Genomic DNA, 18,952 nt, shown 5'->3' with positions numbered 1-18,952 from the left:
TATTCACCCATAGCTGATAGCTCCAACGCAGGACGCATTATGTTCTATGCCATGCTGGAGATCTTTGAGCCTTTGGACCAAACCTGGCTCTAAGCCCGTGGAAGAGTTTCCATGTGCTGAGCAATCCCTAGATGGCTGCACACATGAAGTTGCCCTATATTTTTTTTTTGGTAAACAAATTTTATTTTCTCAGGAATACAACATATAAAACTTTTCATTCTATCAATTGTCTACCCCATTCCCAGTTCCTCCCCTCCCTCCAATGGCTTCCCACAATGCTTCCACCCCTGCTCCAAATTACTTCATATCATCAACAATATCAGTTTTTCATCATTACAATCTAAAGATAACATCGTTTAACTTAATATTGATCTAAACATATTAAGTTTTGTTTCACATCCCAGTTCTTTTCCAGATAAATTTTAAAATCATTCCATTCTCCAAAAAACTCATCGTCTTCTTTGTTATTCAGTTTTTTTGTAATCTTATCCATTTGTGCCATGAACAGAACTTTTTGTATCCATTCTTCAACCTCTGGTACCTTTTCTGTCTTCCAAAACTGAGCATAAATCATTCTCGCTGTCACTATCAGGTACCAGAGTAAAGTCTTTTTAGTCGTATTGACTTCTTCCATTTTAAGTCCCAAAAGCAGAATTTCCGGTGCTTTTTTAAAAGAACATTTCAATATTTTTTGCATTTCATTGTGGACTTTTGTCCAAAAGTCTACAGCTTTCTCACAAGTCCACCACATATGATAAAATGAGCCCTCATGCCTCTTACATTTCCAGCATTTGTTTGACATATTTTGATTCATATTTGCAATCTTCTTAGGTGTCATGTACCACCTATACATCATCTTATAACAATTTTCTTTAACATTAGTACATGTCGAGATCTTAATAGAGTTTTTCCACAAATATTCCCAAGTTTCCATATCTACTTCCTTATTCATATTAATAGCCCATTTTAACATTTGTTCTTTAACAGTTTCATCTTCAGTATACCATTTTAACAACACCTTATACATTTTAGAAATATTTTTTCCTCCTCCACTCTCCCATACCTTTTCAATTTCATTTTTTTCCTCTCTAAAACCATAGTTTTTTTTGTCAGATCTAAAAAGATCATAAATCTGCATATATTTCAACCACTCATATTCATATTCAATTTCATTCTGCTTTTTCATTACCCACTCTGTTCCCTCTTTTTTAATTAAATCTCTATATGGCAACCAGTCTCTACCTCGCTGTCTTGAGTAAGATATCAACACTTCTACTGGTACAATCCACAATGGTCTTAAGTCACTCTGGTACTTCTTATATCTTGTCCATACCATATACAAAGCTTTTCTCACCAAGTGAAGTTTAAAAAAACTGTCCATTTTTATCTTGTCATACCATAAATATGCATGCCAGCCAAATCTACAATCATGCCCTTCCAACCCCAACAATCTGTCATTTTCAAGCTTCACCCATTGATCCATCCATGTTAGACAAACCGCTTCATAATATAGTCTAAGATTTGGCATTTGTAGACCTCCTCTTTCTTTGGCATCACAAAGTATTTTCATTTTGATCCTTGGTTTCTTGCCTGCCCAAACAAATTTTGACAACTCTTGTTGCCACTTGGCCAACAAATCCGTTTTATGCAGAATTGGTATTGTTTGGAACAGGAACATCAAACGTGGTAGGACATTCATTTTTATAACTGATATTCTTCCCATCAGTGATAAGTTCATTTTATCCCATTTCTTAAAATCTTGAGTCAGCTTAGTCCATAATTTCTCATAATTATTCTTATATAGGTCTATATTTTTTGCCGTTAATTCAATTCCAAGGTATTTTGTTTTTTTAACTACTTCACATTGTACCAGTTCTTGTAGTTCCACTTGTTTTTGTTTGATCATGTTTTTACATATAAGTTTTGTTTTATTCTTATTTACGTAAAAGCCGGCCAATTCTCCAAACTCCTTTATTTTTTGAAAAAGCAATGTCAATTTTTCTGTTGGGTTTTCCACCATAAACATTACATCGTCTGCAAATGCTCGATATTTGTATTGGTGTCCTTTATGTGTCAAGCCCTTTATTTCTTGATCGTACTGTATTTTTTGTAAAAGTATTTCCAATACCCAGATAAATAATAACGGTGATAACGGACAACCTTGCCTTGTTCAAAGCCAAGCTCACATCTTTGACAGCCATACTCAAAGCCTGATATGGAGCATGTGTGCTCTAGTGCCTGAAGTCAGTTGCTAGGAATGGCAATTTGAAGGAACTCCTTTCGTGACCCGGCATAGGCTGAAGGTCAGATGCTTAATATTTAGGCCAAGTCTGGCCAGTCTTGAGGCTTCATACTGATCACCAGTCACAGGTGTTGCACATTCCTGTTCCCTTTGGCTTCTGAAGAGGACGCTGAGGTTAGAGAACTCACCATCTCAAGTGGATCACCAAGCCTAGAGCTCAGCTGCAAACAACGAGATCCCTGGTTCAAACCTTGGTGTCCCCAGCATTACCATTTTTGTTCGGACTTTTCAGGAGAAAACAAGTCCAAAGCAGCCCATTAATTAAAAAAAGGAGGTCTGTTAATATTTGACTTCATGACAAGATATCAGGGACAAGGGGATGTTTTATTAAAACTATTGTGCCTCACAGTGTTACACTCTATGGCTTGATGCAATTTTAGTGGCCAAGTTCTAGGGAAAGTTTTCGAGACGGAATTCCCCCCCTGTTAATACTTGAGTGTTGGTATGAGTCAAATACTGAAAGCAGATATAAATGTCAAATCATTTCAATATTTGACTTAATTGCAGTCTATTCCTTGATTCTGATACTGCTTGATAGCTGTTGACATGCAATGTTATTTAATTTCAGAAAATGGCCCTGGTCACACGGGAGGAATTGCCCCGCGGAATGGATGGATTGAGGGCGGATTAAACCGGCGTGATCAGATGCCAATGTCTGGCAAGTGTTTCGCACCCGCCCCCAACCCATCCCTTCTGGCCGAAGATACGGAGTTAAAAAAACCCTGCAAAACACTACTGCCTACTGGAAAATTTGCGGCATGGGCGGCCGTGTGATCGCCAACGCGCGCGTCTCCTGCAGCATGTGAGGCCCCCGGCTGAACTGCGCAGGCACACACATGCACAGTTGACTCGCCTCACTCTCCTATCCGTGGCTTCCCCCTCGCATCTGATCACGCTGGGGAGCATATGCGCGGCAGCTCGGGGGATCTGTCTGATCCTGCTGCCGTGCTTCTCTTTTGCTACGGCTCTAAAAAGCCACACTTCCGCCCCGGCTTTTCCTGCAGTGTGACCGGGGCCAACCCCTGATAGCTAACCTGCAACCATTTTAGCATTTGATAGCTGATTGCATATGAGGTCTCATGTTTGATGTCTGCCCAAGCAAAACTATCCAGAGATGTTTGAACAACCCACACTTGGGGGGTAAAATGGCACATCCAAGTAGAAAGCTGAATGTGAGCTTTGTGTTCAGATTTTGAATGGCCAAACTTGAACTTTTTCTATTTTTAAAACATTTTAAATATTAATTCTATATCTGCAACAAATTGAGAATGGATGGCAACTCTACCGAAGAGAGTAGAATCAACTTTCCACTCCTTGGGGGGCTGTTTCATGACTGCATGTAACGTATCTTGATTTTTCATCCAATTATTTCTGGCAATGGAACATGTGGGTAGACTCCACCAAAAGGGATTTCACTTGACTGAGTATGTAGGGATGATCAAACCCTCTCTGGTTCGACACATATACTAATCACCGGTCCCGAAAAGGGAGCTGGTTTTTCAGTGGACTTTTGGCTCATTAACCCATTTGTTGCTGTTCGACAGGGTGATTCACCTTATTCCTTTCTAATGGCTCAGTACAGTACTACTGGCCTATTGTGCATTGCGTATTGTGCACCAATCCTGATTGAGTTCTCCCCCCCCCCACCGGTCCTTGCTGCTCCACTGCTCCATTTGTCAGGAAATTGTTTAAATAAGCAGTTAAATTATTCACAGCTCATATGCAACAGTCATAAATGAATGGCATGTTTAAAAGAACTCCTACCATTTGGTGCTTGTCCAAGAAGCTTGGCGACCTTAATGGCTGTTAACCTCTTTGGATTAGAAGGGCTTTCAGGCATGCACAGTTTGAAAAAACCAAATGCAAGTATGTTTGGGAGGGGATCGGGTTGCTTGATGCCAAACTGAACCAACGAGGCGACCAGTTCTTGTCTGATTGCCACAGTTAAACACAAGAAGTTCAGCTTTCGAACACATTTATTGGGCATTAAGTTTATGGGATCCGTAGTAATATGGAAGTTCTACTTGTGATGAAAAGTTGTCTGCATCCCTTGATGATCATCCACGTGTTAACCAGAGGTCACATGGCTTCCATGGGGTTATTGACCTTTATGAGTTACAGTGGCTGGCACCACCCAAAGCAAGGAACAAGAGAAAGACTTGAATTCTGCAGGTGCTAGATCAGGCCTCCTAAGGGCAGCTGCAGCTGTTTGCAGTGCATGCCTTTGCTTGTACCTCTGCCACTTAAACTAGTTCATAAGATTGAATTGTTAAAATTATGAGCAACCTGTGTAGTATAGATGCCAGCCGACACAGGGGAGAAATTATAAATGTTTAATAAACAGCTTCACTAACACCTTAAATACCAGTTTTGTCAAAATAACGTGCAGTCCAGGAAGAAGTGTGTTGGAAATGAAATCCTGCACATCAGATGGAAAAAAAAACAAAAAAACCCTCTTTCAATGAATGGCATTTCTTGTTGTAACTGTTCTCCACACCAAATGCCTTCAGGCCATTGCTTATAGAGTTGATACGATCACAGACCAGGTGCTCCAAGTCTTTCAACATCATAAATTCCACTCTGACACTGAAAAAAATAAGAAAGGTTAAACGAGTTTGGCTGAGAAATGCTCTCCCAGGTGTTATTTTCAAAGTTTATGACTAATTTACAGCCATGAGTAATCGTTACTAATGATAACAATCATGTAAATACCCTATATCAGAAAGGCACTTCATTTTGCTAGGAAGGTAATACTTTGACATGTTTTATCAGGGCTTGTATAACTTAATATTTTAAGGATTGAGTATATGTTCTACAGTAAACAGCATGAAAAATGACCACATTCACAAAACCAAATTAAGCTACCATATTCTAGGTTAATCCTTCTGCAAAATAGCACAGGTAGGTTCTGACAGAGTAATACACACACACATACACACAGGGGTCATTTCCTGCAGGAGTGCACTGTGGAGCTCTGGCAGTAAAGAGCCCAGGGGGTGGGCACATGCAACAAGCCCCACCCCCTGCTCCCAGCAGCCCTCAGTCAGAGCAAGAAGCAGCCAGGTAAGTTGCAGAGCCCCCCCGGTCCAAAACAGTCCCGTGGCACCTTTAAGACCAAGTTTTATTCAGGTACAAGCTCTCCCTCCTTTGCTAGGACAGATCTACACGTTCCCCCCCCTCCAATAGCGAGCAATCCAAAACAGTCCAGTGGAGCCTGAGCTGTAGGTGTTGCCTTCTGACACACTTCCGGTGATGTCAGGGGGCGTGGCATATGCAAATAAGTTACGCTAATGAGTTATGCTAATGAGCTCCTTCACCTCTTTTTCTACGAAATGACCCCTGTATATGTGTGTGTGTGTGTGTGTGTGTGTGTGTATATATATATATATATATGATAATGGCTCCAGCTTTAATAAAAGATTAAATTGCATTAAAGTTGGTGGGAAGGGTTAATATAGTGATGCCTCTGAGGTCTGTAATGACCCCTTATTAATTCTTATGGGATCTCCCATACACTTGAGACACAAATTTTTCTTTAATTCAGAACTTCTCAGACGTATAGATTCAAAATATCCCACAAAATTTATTCCTTCTCTTAACTGCTGCATTAACATGAAGCCACTGTTTGAAGACCTTATGCACGGGGGTGCACGACACCCTCCCCAAAAGGCCTGGCACCCTCCACAAACAGCAGTGGCTTCCCCCCCCCCTGTGAAGTGCCTACCTGGCTTGCTGGGGGAGGGGAAGCATGTCTTCACCGCAATTGTAACATCTGTGCTGTTTTGGGAGGTGCAAGACAAAGTTCCTCTCTTTGCTCTCCTCTCAGATTGCCTGCAAAGGGGGTGTGTGTCGGAAGGGGATGCGAGGAGAAGAGCCCCGCTGGCGCCAGGGGTTAAGAGGCTGCTCAGGGGGTTATTGTCCTCCTCCTCCTGCTGCTAGCTGGCCAACAGAACCAAGTTGTGTCTGTAAAACCTCGAGGGGCTCTCCTAGCTCCTTCAGCAGCGCTCGCCAGACATCTTGGAGCTTCTAGGGGTAGGCTTTGATTCCGGAGCAATGACACAGCGCTTCAGAGAGGATACAACTCCCAGACACAAATCCTGACCCTTTATTTTTTTCCGAACTGCCCCAGGTGCTGCTCCCCCCCCCCATTTTTACCTGTCAACTCTCACCTAGCCATGCCTCTCCTCCTCTGTATTTCCCTAACAACAATAACCCTGTGTAGTCAGATCCACGGTACTAAACTGCCCCTTTGGAGCCCCCTTAACAAAAAATTTCTGGGTATGGGGCTGAGCTGTTTATTAAAGGAGGGCTATCATTATGTTATGATGTACTTTGGCAGCAAAAAACCTGTTATAATGGAAATAGCAACCCTACTACACCCGTACTTATGTGTCCCATCTTTAGGTTCTTGGCCATAGAATTAATGTTTGTTAGACATCAGATATAAGTTCCAAATAGTTTTGTACCAGTCTATGAAAGGAAAAGCATTCATTCCCCCCCCCCCTTTTCTCTATGGGGTAATGCAGATTCAAGCTGCAGCAATCAAATTTCTATTATCTGCTTCTCACCTGAGAAACTACTCCATGAACAACTGTTGTTGTTGCTGTTGTTGTTGCTGTTGTTGCTGTTTTGTTGTTGTTGTTGTTGTTGTTGTTGTTGTTATTATTATTATTATTATTATTTTTTATTATTATTATTATACTCAGGAAACATTTACACTGATTTTTCAAGGTCCCTCCCTGAGGGTGCTGGATTTTAGGCTTACTGAATATTGTTTCATGCTGTTTTTATGCCCCTACTGGGCACTTGGCTTGTCTTATGGATGGTTTTAATGTTGATGGTTTTAATTTTTTAATTTTTTGTTTTTAAATGGTGAGCTGTCTCATTCAGGTTTCTGGAGAGGCAGCATATACGTTTTCATATAAATAAATAACAGACAGAGTCGATCAGATCTTCTCAAAGCATTCTAGACTGCGATTGTAGCTAGGGGGGGAGAGGATGGTCATGATGCTGAGCAGGGGCAGGTGGTGCTCCCCCCTCCCCGGCCCACTCACCCTCAAATGGCAACGTGATTACCAACCAGGGCCAACTTTCCCAGCCTGCCCGGGGCCCCGGGAACACCCACATGGGGGCAGCTGGTATTCTCTCCATCACCCCATCCTCCAACCACCGGCAACATGATTACCCAGCAGGGCCAACCCTCCTGCCCAGCCAGGGGCCTGGGGAACACCTGCACAGGGGCGGGTCATGCTCTCTGCCTGGGCCCACTCTTTCTCTACTCCCAGTAACATGATAACCAAGTGTGGAATAATCTCCCCCACCACCTGAGGCCTGGGAGCCACCTGCACAGTTGCTGGTGGCCTCCTCTCCCTGGAAAAACTCTCCAAGTGAGGGACATGACGGTCCATGACCACAGCAACCTGAACTCCCAGCTTGGGAAGACTCAGTCCTGACCGGTGATCCCTTTTCCATCAGGCAGGTGAGGCGGACATGGGCAGGCAGACAGGTGAGGCTGGGAGTCCCAACCTCAGGGGCAGGGACCCTGCGAGCAACCTCATCCTAATGGTCCGTGACCAGGACAATGTGAGCCCCCAGCTCAGGAGGATTCAATCCTGACCGTAGTCACTTTCCCAATCCCTTTTGAACGTAAGAACATCAGAAGAGCCCTGCTGGATTTGACCAGTGAGGGTCCATCCAGTCCAGCCTCCCGTCTCACACAGTGGCCAATCAGTTTCTCTGGAGGGCCTACAACAGGGCAGAGAGGCTTAGACCTTCCCTCGATGTTGCCTCCTGGCTCTAAGATTCAGAGGTTTAGTGCCTCAGAATGTGGAGGTTCCCGTCCGTCACCAGGGCTAGTAGCCACTGATAGACATATCCTGCATTTTTATTTCTGAGACCATCACTACATCCTCTGGCTGCAAATTCCACATTTTAATCAATCTCTGTGTAAAGAAGATATTAATGATTACTGGGAAATGCTTAATTTTTAAATGTTCAGCAGCTGAGAAGGGAATTGAATTTGCTGTGACAGTTGTCATGGCAACCTTACCATTTTCAGCACACAGCAGAGTAAATAGTTGTGTAAAAGCTTTTGATGCATGAGACCTTCTTTTGACAGCCATATGTTGTACAGTCTATTCATTGTTTCTTTCTTTAAAAAAAGTACAAAGACATCCCTGGGCAGAATCGGAAGCATGTCATTTTCAGGCAGCTGGCTCTCCTACGAGTGGTCGGTGGGCCCTTCTAGTGATGCTATGAAAAATGCATGCAGGTTAAATGTACCTGCAGTAGGGAGATATAAAAGAAGCCATGAAGCCATGTGATATCCTTGGTTTGTGACGTGCTTGGCCATTTGCATCAAAACCTAGAAAGTAAATAAGGATTGAATCCAACCAAGTTAATCAGGTCCAGCATTCTGTTTCTTGAAGGCCTCTGGGAACCTCACCCGCAAGACATGTTCATCCCCAGACACAAACCATTCAAGGGGTAGATTGGCTCTGCTGGTGGAAGTTCCATTGAGCAGCCGTGGATTTTGAGAGACCAACTTCCTGATTAGCCCATTTCCATAGCTATTTCAGTTGGGGAGTGAAAAGTACGCAAACGGAGAGTGATTTCAGCAAAGCGTACTTTATTCTATCCGGAAGAAGACGACTTTGGCCGGTTCGCAGGCCGGCTTATATCCCCCAAGAAACCACCACCCAAAACACACCCCTACTTCCCTATCAGTTATTTACAGTGGCCGAGAGTCCCATAGGCTCTCTGCCGGGAACCTAGCCCCCTGATTGGAGTGGGCTTGGATCCGCATAGTCCATTGTCTCTTGGAGCGAAGCTCGACATTTGTCTCTGGACTTGTCTGGACTGGATACATTGCAGGGAGCCTCAGACTGGGGGAAGGCAGCATGGCACAGAGGTCTTGGGAGATCTCGCAAGCTAAGCAGGGTCTGTACTTGGAAGAGAGACCACCAAGGAAGACTCTGCAGGAGAAGGCAGTGGCAATGCACCTCTGCTTCTCACTTCCCTTGGAAGCCATTTGCTGGAGTCACCGTAAGTTGGCTGTGACTTTGTAGCACTTACACACACACACACACACACACACACACAAGGCCTTCGATAGAGACCTGGGCCGTGAGCAGCATCCAAGTCTGCCTTCTGTGGGAACTATCTGTTGAAAAAGAAACTAGTGAGTTCTGCTTAGTGCTGAGTGAGCTGAATTTTGGGCACAAAAGCAGTGACGGGGGATCATGGTAGTGATGAGACAGGTCCTTCCCACCAAAGCCCACAATTCTAACTTCCTCAAGACTGTTCATAGCAACTATTTCCCCTTACTGTGCCCCCCCCTTCTGCTCCTGTTTCAGGTTCTGTTTTCTATTGGCCTTATTATGAATATTCACATGATCCCAGCCAGTCAGGAATAGCATCAGCGGATGTGATGATGTCACAAGGCTTGCCGTCAGGCCAAGCTATGCTCAGTAAGGGGACATGAATCCCTTTAGCCAGTGACTCAAAGGCTTAGGAGCCATACGGGGCTCTTCGACATGCCACCTGTGCCTCCTCTGGGCACTGTTCCCCAATGTAGCACCTGCCCTATGCTCCAGGAAAGTGGGCCAACCTGTTACCCAGTAGGGTTTGTACCTTTACCATCTCCACCAGGCCAAACAGTCGGCCCCATACTTAGAATCACAGAATCACACAGAGTTGGAAGGGGCCACAAAGGACATCTAGTCCAACCCCCTGCTCAGTGCAGGGTCAGCCTAGAGCATCCCTGACACGTGTCTGTCCATCCGCTGCTTAAAGACTGCCAGTGAGGGGGAGCTCACCACCTCCCTAGGCAGCTGATTCCTCTGTTGAACAAGACTTACTGTCAAAACATTTTTCCTAAGATCCAGCTGGTACCTTCCCGCCCTTAAATTAAACCCAGTACTGCAAGTCCTCTCCTCTGCTGCCCACAGGAACAGCTCCATGCCCTTCAAATCCTTCAAGAGAGCAATCATGTCCCCCCTCAATCTCCTCTTCTCCAGACTAAACATTCCCAAGTCTCCAGGCCTCCGATCATCCTTCAAAAGGATGATCAAAGGGAAGTAGATAAGCATCAAAAGGGGATTAGATAAGCCTATGGAGCAGAGGTCCATCCGTGACTATAAGCCACAAGGTATAGATAGGGGCTCTGGGGCAAGCAATGCACTCTATTCTTGGTTCTTGGGGGGCCAACAGTGGGAGGGCTCCTAGTGTCCTGGCCCCACTGGTGGACCTCCTGATGGCCCCTTGTATTTCTGGCCACTGTGTGACACAGAGTGTTGGGCTGGATGGGCCTTTGGCCTGATCCAACATTGGCGTCACTTATGTTCTTATCCTTGTTGCTTTCCTCTGTGCCCGCTCCATTCTGTCCTCATCCTTTTTGAAGTGAGGCCTCCAGAGCTGCACACAATAATACTCCAGGTGTGGCGTGACCCATGCACTGTACAGCAAGACTATGACATTTTGAGATTTGGAGGTTATGCCTCTGTTGATACACACCACGATCGCTTTAGCCTTTTTTTGTCACTGCATCACACTGGCTGCTCATATTTAACTTACGGTTCACCCTTACCCCAAGATCTTGTTCACACACACTACTACCCAGAAGTGTATCCCCCATCCAGTATGCCTGTTCCTCATTTTTGTTACCCAGATGTAGAACTCGGCACTTATCCTTCTTAAATTACATCTTGTTCACATCTGCCCACTTTTCCAGCGTGTTCAGATCTCGTTGAATTCTATCTCTATCTTCTGCTGTGTTTGCTGCTCCTCCCAATTTGGTGTCATCTGCAAATTTAATGAGTAGCCCCTCCACACCCTCATCCAGATCATTTATAAAAAATATGGAAAAGTCCCAGGCCCAGAACCGAGCCCTGTGGCACCCCACTGGACACCTCCCTCATTGCAGATGAAATGCCATTCACAACTACTCTCTGAGTGTGGTTCTCTAACCAGTTCCCCATCCACCTCACTATCCTATAGTCCAGTCCACAATCCTCTAGCTTACCCATCAGAACATCATGGGGAACCCTGTCAAAGGTTGTACTGCAATCTAGGTAAACAACATCAACAGCATCCCCTCGATCCATTAAGCTCATCACTCGATCAAAGAAGGAAATGAGGTTGGTCTGGCAGGACCTTTAGGGACAAATCTGTTCTGACTTCCCCAGATCACCAAGTTGTCCTTCAGATGCTTGCAGATCGATTCCCTTTAAAATCTGTTCCAGTCTCTTCCCTGGGACAGGGGTCAGACTGACTGTCCTGTAGTTTCCTGGGTCATTCCTCTTCCCTTTGCCCTCCTCCAGTCTTGTGGCACCTCTCCCATCCTCCAAGTCCTTTGAGCACTCTTGGGTGCACACCATCTGGCCCCTGGGGGAATCTGTATTCATTCAGTGCAGCCAGGTGCTTCTCCGCTACCTCTCTGTCCATGTCAACTAGCAGCTCAGATGCTGTGACTTGCCTTCTACCATCTCTAGATGAGCCTGTTCTTTTCTTCAGGGGAAAAAAAACTGAGGCAAAATAGGCATTGAGCCTCTCTGCTTTCTCTCTGTCCTCTGTCAGAGTTTCTCCATTTCCACCCAACCATGGGCCCATCACCTCTTTTGTCTCACGCATCTGAAGAAGAGTTTCTTGTTGTAGCAAGCCTCTCTAGCCAGCTTTAGTTCACTGTGAGCGTTGGCCATTCTGATGGCTGACCTAAAGTGCCTAGCAATCCACAGAGACTCTTCTTCAGAGGTATGCCCCTGCCTCCATTTCTTGAACATTTCCTTTTTCTCCCTTAGCACATCACACAGTTCTATGTTCATCCACACTGGCTTCTTGGATCCCCTACCATGTTTCCTTCTTGTTGGAATAGTGAAAGCTTGAGCTTGCAAGAGCTCTTGTTTTAGGAGAGCCCACCTTTCACTTGCTCCTTTCCCTTCAAGCTGTCTTGCCTGTGGAATTATTCTCATCCTACTTCTGAGTTTATTAAAGTCTGCCTTACTGAAATCTAACTTACACGAGTGGTTATGGACTTCCTTGATCCCCCACACCAAACTTCTCACACGTCCCTCCCCTTTTTAACAGTGGGGAGGCAGTTGTTGGGGGCTGAATGGGAATGTTTTTTGGGTTCCCTCTCAAACTGGCCAATATGAAGCAGGAAAGAGTTCAAAACTGATACCCTCCCTCTGTAGTGAACCTACCATCATCCCCTGCTGAGTTTTTTCACCCAGCCTGAAAATAATAAATGTAGCATCACTGATATAATTCCTATCAGCTGGCTAAGGCACTGTTTCTCCATGTAATTCCACAGAATTCCAAAACTGTGTTTTACTCTCCCCAAATTAAATAAGTGTTGGGATTCTTTTTAAGTTAGTCAGCAGAGTATTAAGAGACTGAGTCCATGGTGTGTATTAAAATATAAAAGGTTACTGTAAACCTAACATGGGAAAAGGTACGCAGGATATAAAATAACAAAGAGCTAATATGCCTACATCCTTGCAGCTAAAAGGTAAAAACGGGAAGAGCCGAATGGCGTCTCCTTCTCTAGTCAGAACAAAGAACGGGAAGAGAAGCCATAAAATGCTAATACTTGACACCTTGGTTTCCAATCAGAGTAGCAAACTAGCTCCAAAGTTTCCGGGCATCCTATTGTCTAAACAGATTGGTTACAAACAAACATGTGAGTTAACAAACATCATTAACCCTGTAAAATACTGAAGTGTTTTGACTTGTAACACCCAACAATAAGGCCTGCTGGAAGAAATCCAGCTGTTTTTTTCTGGAGAGCTGAGTACAATTCTATTTTCAGGTCTCCAAGCCAAGTGCTAAGAATTAGGACCAGGTACCTTCCACCTTCCCTGTATTACTTAATGATTAGCTACATTATTCATGCTTCTGCAAACATTGGCTACTATGTGAAGTGGTTCTCAAATAATGTCAGTCATGGTTTCAGTGTGGATTTTTCTTCTTTTCATTACTTCTTCTTTTTGTCATCCTTCCGCTTACTTATGGCTGTGCAACTGTTGTTGCTTAACTCTTTATAACAATCTGGACTCTTCAACTCTGCAAACACCTATTATACACCTGACACTACCCTCTTAATGCATTCAAAAAGATTGCAGAAATGCATGTCTTGTCAAACTCCATTTCCCCAAAGATCAAATGCTGCATAAGTGGTGAAGAAAGAAGAGTTTGGATATTTCCTCTGTTCACAAAGCACTTGCTCTGTGCCAAAACAATGAGGAGTGGCAGGGGCAATTTGGCTTTAAAGAAACGTAATTCATCAAAAATCACTGCATTTTCAGACATGAGAGCCAGTTTGGTGTCGTGGTTAGGAGCGTGGACTCTAATCTGGGAGAACCGGGTTTGATTCCCCATTCCTCTGCATGAAGCTGCTGGTGTGACCTTGGGTCAGTCACAAGTTATTTCAGAGCTGTTCTCTCAAGAGCAGTTCTCTCAGAACTCTCTCAGCCCCACCCACCTCATAGTTGTCTGTTGTAGGTAGAGGAAGGGATGGAAATTGTAAACCAATCTAAATGAAGGGTGGGGTATAAATCCAATATATTCTCACTTCTTCTCTTATTAGATCCTCGGCATATGCAAGGGGTGCCCAAGAGGAAGATGAACTCACGCCAGAGCAACTTGAACATAAATTGTTCATCCTTGAACTGCAGCCATCACCAACATTCGTGCTTTCTCTTGGTCGTGGTGGCCAGATTGGGTTTGATTGGGTCCCGTCTGGTTCCACCGTATTCATGGCCCTGTGCTGTACAGTCATCTCCGCTTTTGCCACATGATACAATGACAACAGTGAGCAGCAGCATCTTTATCCTGTAGGACATATGCCTGTAGGGGAGACTGTGGGACATATTGCCTGTCCCTGCAAAACCTGGAACCAACCCTGAACATGATGTCGAAAGTTGTTTCACATCCATTATTGCTTCTCCTACACAATGAACATGACTCAAAAAGAGACAATTATAAGCTATGCCACCCTACAAACTACATAAATATAAACTATGCCACAATGTTATAAAAACACAAAAATGAAGCAAAAAAATGGCAGCATTTCCACTTATTGAGGATCTCAGGAGTCAGTCGTTATGCATGTAGGGATGAGCACAAACCAGGAAAATGTGGTTTGGTTCATGGTTCGTGGCTGAACCACAAACCAAACCATGAACCAAACTGGGAGGCTCATTCACTAACCAAACTGTTTTATGGATCTGCAAACCCCATTGAAAGGGACTATAGTCCCTTTAAACAGAGTTTGCAGAAAGCCCGAAAAACAGCTGAGTGGTGGGGAGCTGCTTGCTCCCCATCACTCAGCTGTTTCAGTCTGTCTTGTGTAGTCCCTTTAAAAGGGACTGCAGAAGGCAACCCAAAAAACATCTGCATGGGCGATGAGGTGCTCCCTACCAGGCAGCTGTTTCAAGCTTGGGGGAGAGGGAATGCATAAGACAGCCTAAAAACAGCTGCACAGAGGGAGGCACTTCCCACTGTGCAGATTTTTTCAGGCTGTCTTGTGCAGTCCTTTTAACATTTAAGGGGACTGCACAAGACATCCCAAAACAGCTGAGCCCAGCCACTCAGCTGTTTTTGCAACTTTCACATGGAACAGAAAGCAGGTGTTTAAAGGGACTTGGAGTCCCTTTAAACCCCTGATTTCTGCTCCATTCACAAACCACCACGAACTGCACACACTGCTCTAAAAGTTCATGGAAGTTCATGATGATAGACCTGTCATGAACCTCTGTCCCTGGACCACAGACAGGGCAAAATTAATGATGAATTTTGCATTCATGGTTCGGTTTGTGCCCATCCCTAGTCATAACAGACTGTCTAAAAAACGCTCTAAAAAACGCTCCTGTGCAGCTCTTTTAATATATTTGCAACCTTCCAGAAAATAAGATGGTCCTCTAGAATTTATTTGAAGTGAAGCATTCAAAGGCTGCCCTGGTTAGAGAAGCAGGTAGGTAATGCACAAGCTACAAAATCAGGACTGAAGAAACAGCAGCTGAGACACAGCTCCCTCCTCCACTGCCACTGGAGTTGTGGGAGCTCTCTCCTGGATGGGATCTGGCAACCTTTACTGAAACCAATCTCGTTCTGTTCAAACAATCCGCCTGATCTTGTTTTCCACTCTCCATGCTGTAGCTCTTCAGATTTACTTCCAGGTGGCTACCAAGCTTCTTTGGTCCCAGTCACACGAGCCGGAAAATGCGGGGGGAGAAGCGTGGCTGTTTGCCCCAGAGCAAACTAAAGCGCGGCTGCCGGATCACACAGCCTGCCGACGTCCCATGGTTCGGGGGGAGGTGCCGATCACACGACAATCCTGCGGCATGGCAAAGAAGTGGCACGGCGCAATCACAGCAGCAATGACTAGGTGCCACTGTCGTGGCAAACAGGGTTGTGGGGTTTTTTTAAACCGAAGTGTGTGCATGCGCTGTTGGGTGCATGTGTGCATCCCGTGGAGACTTGGGGGGAAAAACTTTTTGCGACGGGACATGGGCGGGTGCTGGATGCCACTAACTACCACCAGAAATGCGATCAGACACCCGCCCTGGCCCCGCGGTTTCCGGAAACTAGTACCTCGGAGGCACTAGTTTTTTACGCCACATCTTCGGTGGGAAGCCCCGGGTTAGCCACAGGAGCTCTACGCTTCCCAGATGTTGTGGTGTGATCGTGCCCGGAAAATCCACCTATCTTCCGTCTCTGTAGCATGGCTAATGCTCCGTGTGACCGCAGCCTTTGTCTCCAAAATGCCGGCTTGTTTATAATGGTGTAAGAGACCAGGGCTGGCAAGAAATGAGCAAGGAGAACATTTTCCAAACCAAAACAGATACAAAGGGCAAATGAAAGCCATTCCTTCAAGATCCTCTGGTTTAACAGGAAGCCAGAGCTGTGAGGAAACTTCTGCTTCTTGTGTTAGCAAATTCCAGAGTCAATGGATGCCTCAGCCAATCCCAGAAAAGAAGAAAGCCTTGAGGGATGCAGGGGAGATAACTTTAGATCATGTTTAATGTTGCGGGAATGGCAGGAGGAAAGCACACTGTCAACCTCACTGAACAAATAAGGAGGACAGTGGAAGGGAGGGGGGAACCTTGACAGATGGTATTTCTACTCAGCAATGTAGAACAATCAGCACCCAACTCAGTGCTACTATTAAAGGAAAAGAATATGGATGGTATGAACATATTCAAATGTCCACATATTTTCCTTCTAGAAAGACTAGTCTTCTTCCTTTCAGTAGAATACTTTGAACTGAAAGCCAGGACCCAATTGTACATTGCATGCAACTGCTTCTTTATTTCACTTAATCGTTTTTTAAATTGAAAAGCAGCTTTGGATGCTGCCATGGGAAGTGGGTGGGTGAGGTTGTTTAACCTTTTTACTCCCGACCATTTATGCACTCAAAATCCTCCCTCTTCCCCAAGCGGCTTTCCCATCTATTGCTGTGACTGCAAGGGGAGGAGGGGGGGGGGGGAGAGAGAGAGAGATACAAATGTGGGAAAGCAGCTAGCAGAGTTATTCTGGGTAAGCCCACAGCAGGAAGGAAACTCCTTCACTTTTCCCCAGTTGCTATTCTACTTTTAAAACTATTCTAGATTTATTCTAGATTTAAAATTTAAATTTAAATTTTAAATTTTAAAACCATTCTAGATTTAAAATCAACAAAAGTGGCATATAATGAAGTTACTCCGTTGGTTGAATATTTCTCAGTAAGGTGTTGAATAGTCAGGCATTGATCAAGCATAGATCATCTCCCTGGCCCAAAACCTGCCTGCTTGTCAGCTATGCTGCCGTATAGTTTATGGGCCCGAGTTCGCTTTCATGACCTGTGTGCCAGTTGCTGCCCCATTCCTTTCTTTTCTCCCCCTAGTTATCGCTGACCTTGTAGCCAGCCTGTGTATTGTCTTCCCATCAATTAACCAAGAGACTAGTTTCCCAGCCTCGGTTCTAACTGCCTTGGTCCTCTTTCCCGCCCGTGGGAGTCAAGCCGATTGATCCATAGGTGTGTGTGTGTGGGGGGGGGTGCTTTCGAATACCCTATATCTCTCTCAACTTTCTATGATGTGGTTATTCCTAACAGTGCCTGTGTCTATGCTACCATAGTGCTCACAATAAAGTAAAACCTTTGAAGAAGCGTGTGCTTTGTTGTTTGACTGTGGGTCCTCACACTGCTCCACCGCTAGGATGCCCTCTTCGTCAAGCCAATCTAAGAATTCATCGAAAAGATGCCTTGCATACAGTTTGCTTGTAATATTCAACAAACTAATCGGCCTGTCATTTGATGGATCCTCTCTTTTACCATTTTTATGAAAAGGAACTACTATGGCCGATCCCCAGGGCTTAGGCAAACACTATAGGTAAAGAGAGGAGCCAGGAAGGAGGCCCACCAGTCCTTATTTTCCTTCAAAAGCTCTGGTGGAATACCATCATAGCCTGCAGCCTTAGCATTTTTCAATAGCTCTATATGGGATTTAATCTCACCTGGGGTGACAGGCAGTGTTCCCTCTAAACTGAGTTACTGTGAGCTAGCTCACAGTTTTTTAGCCTCCGGCTCACACATTTTTATCTCAGCTCGGGAAAAACGGCTCCAGAGCAAACTAATGTATGCAGTAGCCAACTCACTCTCTCACAGCTTTAATGCCAGCCACTCACCAAGTAGAATTTTTGCTCACAAGACTCCACACCTTAGAGGGAACATTGGTTACAGGGGGCCATTTGGGAATATTTTCTATTACTAATGGGAATGGGCTTTGTGCAGCATCCTCCCACAGCTCTTTAAAGAAGGAGACCCATTGATCAGGCGGTGTACAGGAGGATATTGGAGACTTTGTTCCAGAGAGTCTGCCCAAAATTAATTTCAAAAAAAGGGATTTTTTTTTCATTTGCTGCTTTGATCAATTGTCCTCAAACCTCTCTACAGTATTCTTTCTTACTGCATATTATCAGCAATTTATATTCTTCTTCTTTTTGAGGCAGTGGTTGGAACTAAGCTTCTCATTTATCCTTTTCTTCAGAAGTCAAATATTGTTGAAAAGTTTGGAATAATGCTTTCTTTTTCTTTCTTTCTTTGCTAATGCACAGCTTTGGTTAAACCATGGTTTAGAGAAACTATACGTTTTTTGAGAATGAATATAGTATTTTGAGAATGAAGAAAAGGCTTTAATTTTTGTAAAGGGTTTTCATAATTAGCTATGGGATCTTGAATGGCCATCTGATTCCCTAGGGACTGACAATATTCCAACAGCTTTTCACGAGTTGAAATTTCTCTTACACTCTGAGCTAATTCAGAAGACCATCTGGCTCAGCAGCAATATCTTTCTAGGGGTGCAACCAAAGTGGAATATCTAGATGCCAAATGAAGATCCTCTGAGTCCAGATGAATATGTAAAAATTGGGGGAAAGTGGTCCCCTTCCAGATACAGAAGAATTTGAAATTTCTCTACCATAGAGAGTAGAGCTCTACAGTCCAATATATAACCTATTGTATTAGATCTAAATCCTGCCATGAACCTGAACTCTCCCGGAACGTCAGTTTCTGTCGAGCCATTTAAGATGTAAAATCTTAATCTATGGGCAAATTGAAACAGACAGGCCCCAGCATAGTTTGAGTATTGATCTTTAAATATCCTCTCCTGCCTA

The sequence above is a fragment of the Gekko japonicus genome, unplaced genomic scaffold (assembly GCF_001447785.1).
Source record: "Gekko japonicus isolate JY-2015 unplaced genomic scaffold, Gekko_japonicus_V1.1 scaffold60, whole genome shotgun sequence".
Taxonomy (NCBI): Eukaryota; Metazoa; Chordata; class Lepidosauria; order Squamata; family Gekkonidae; genus Gekko; species Gekko japonicus.
Note: the sequence above shows the minus strand (reverse complement) of the source record.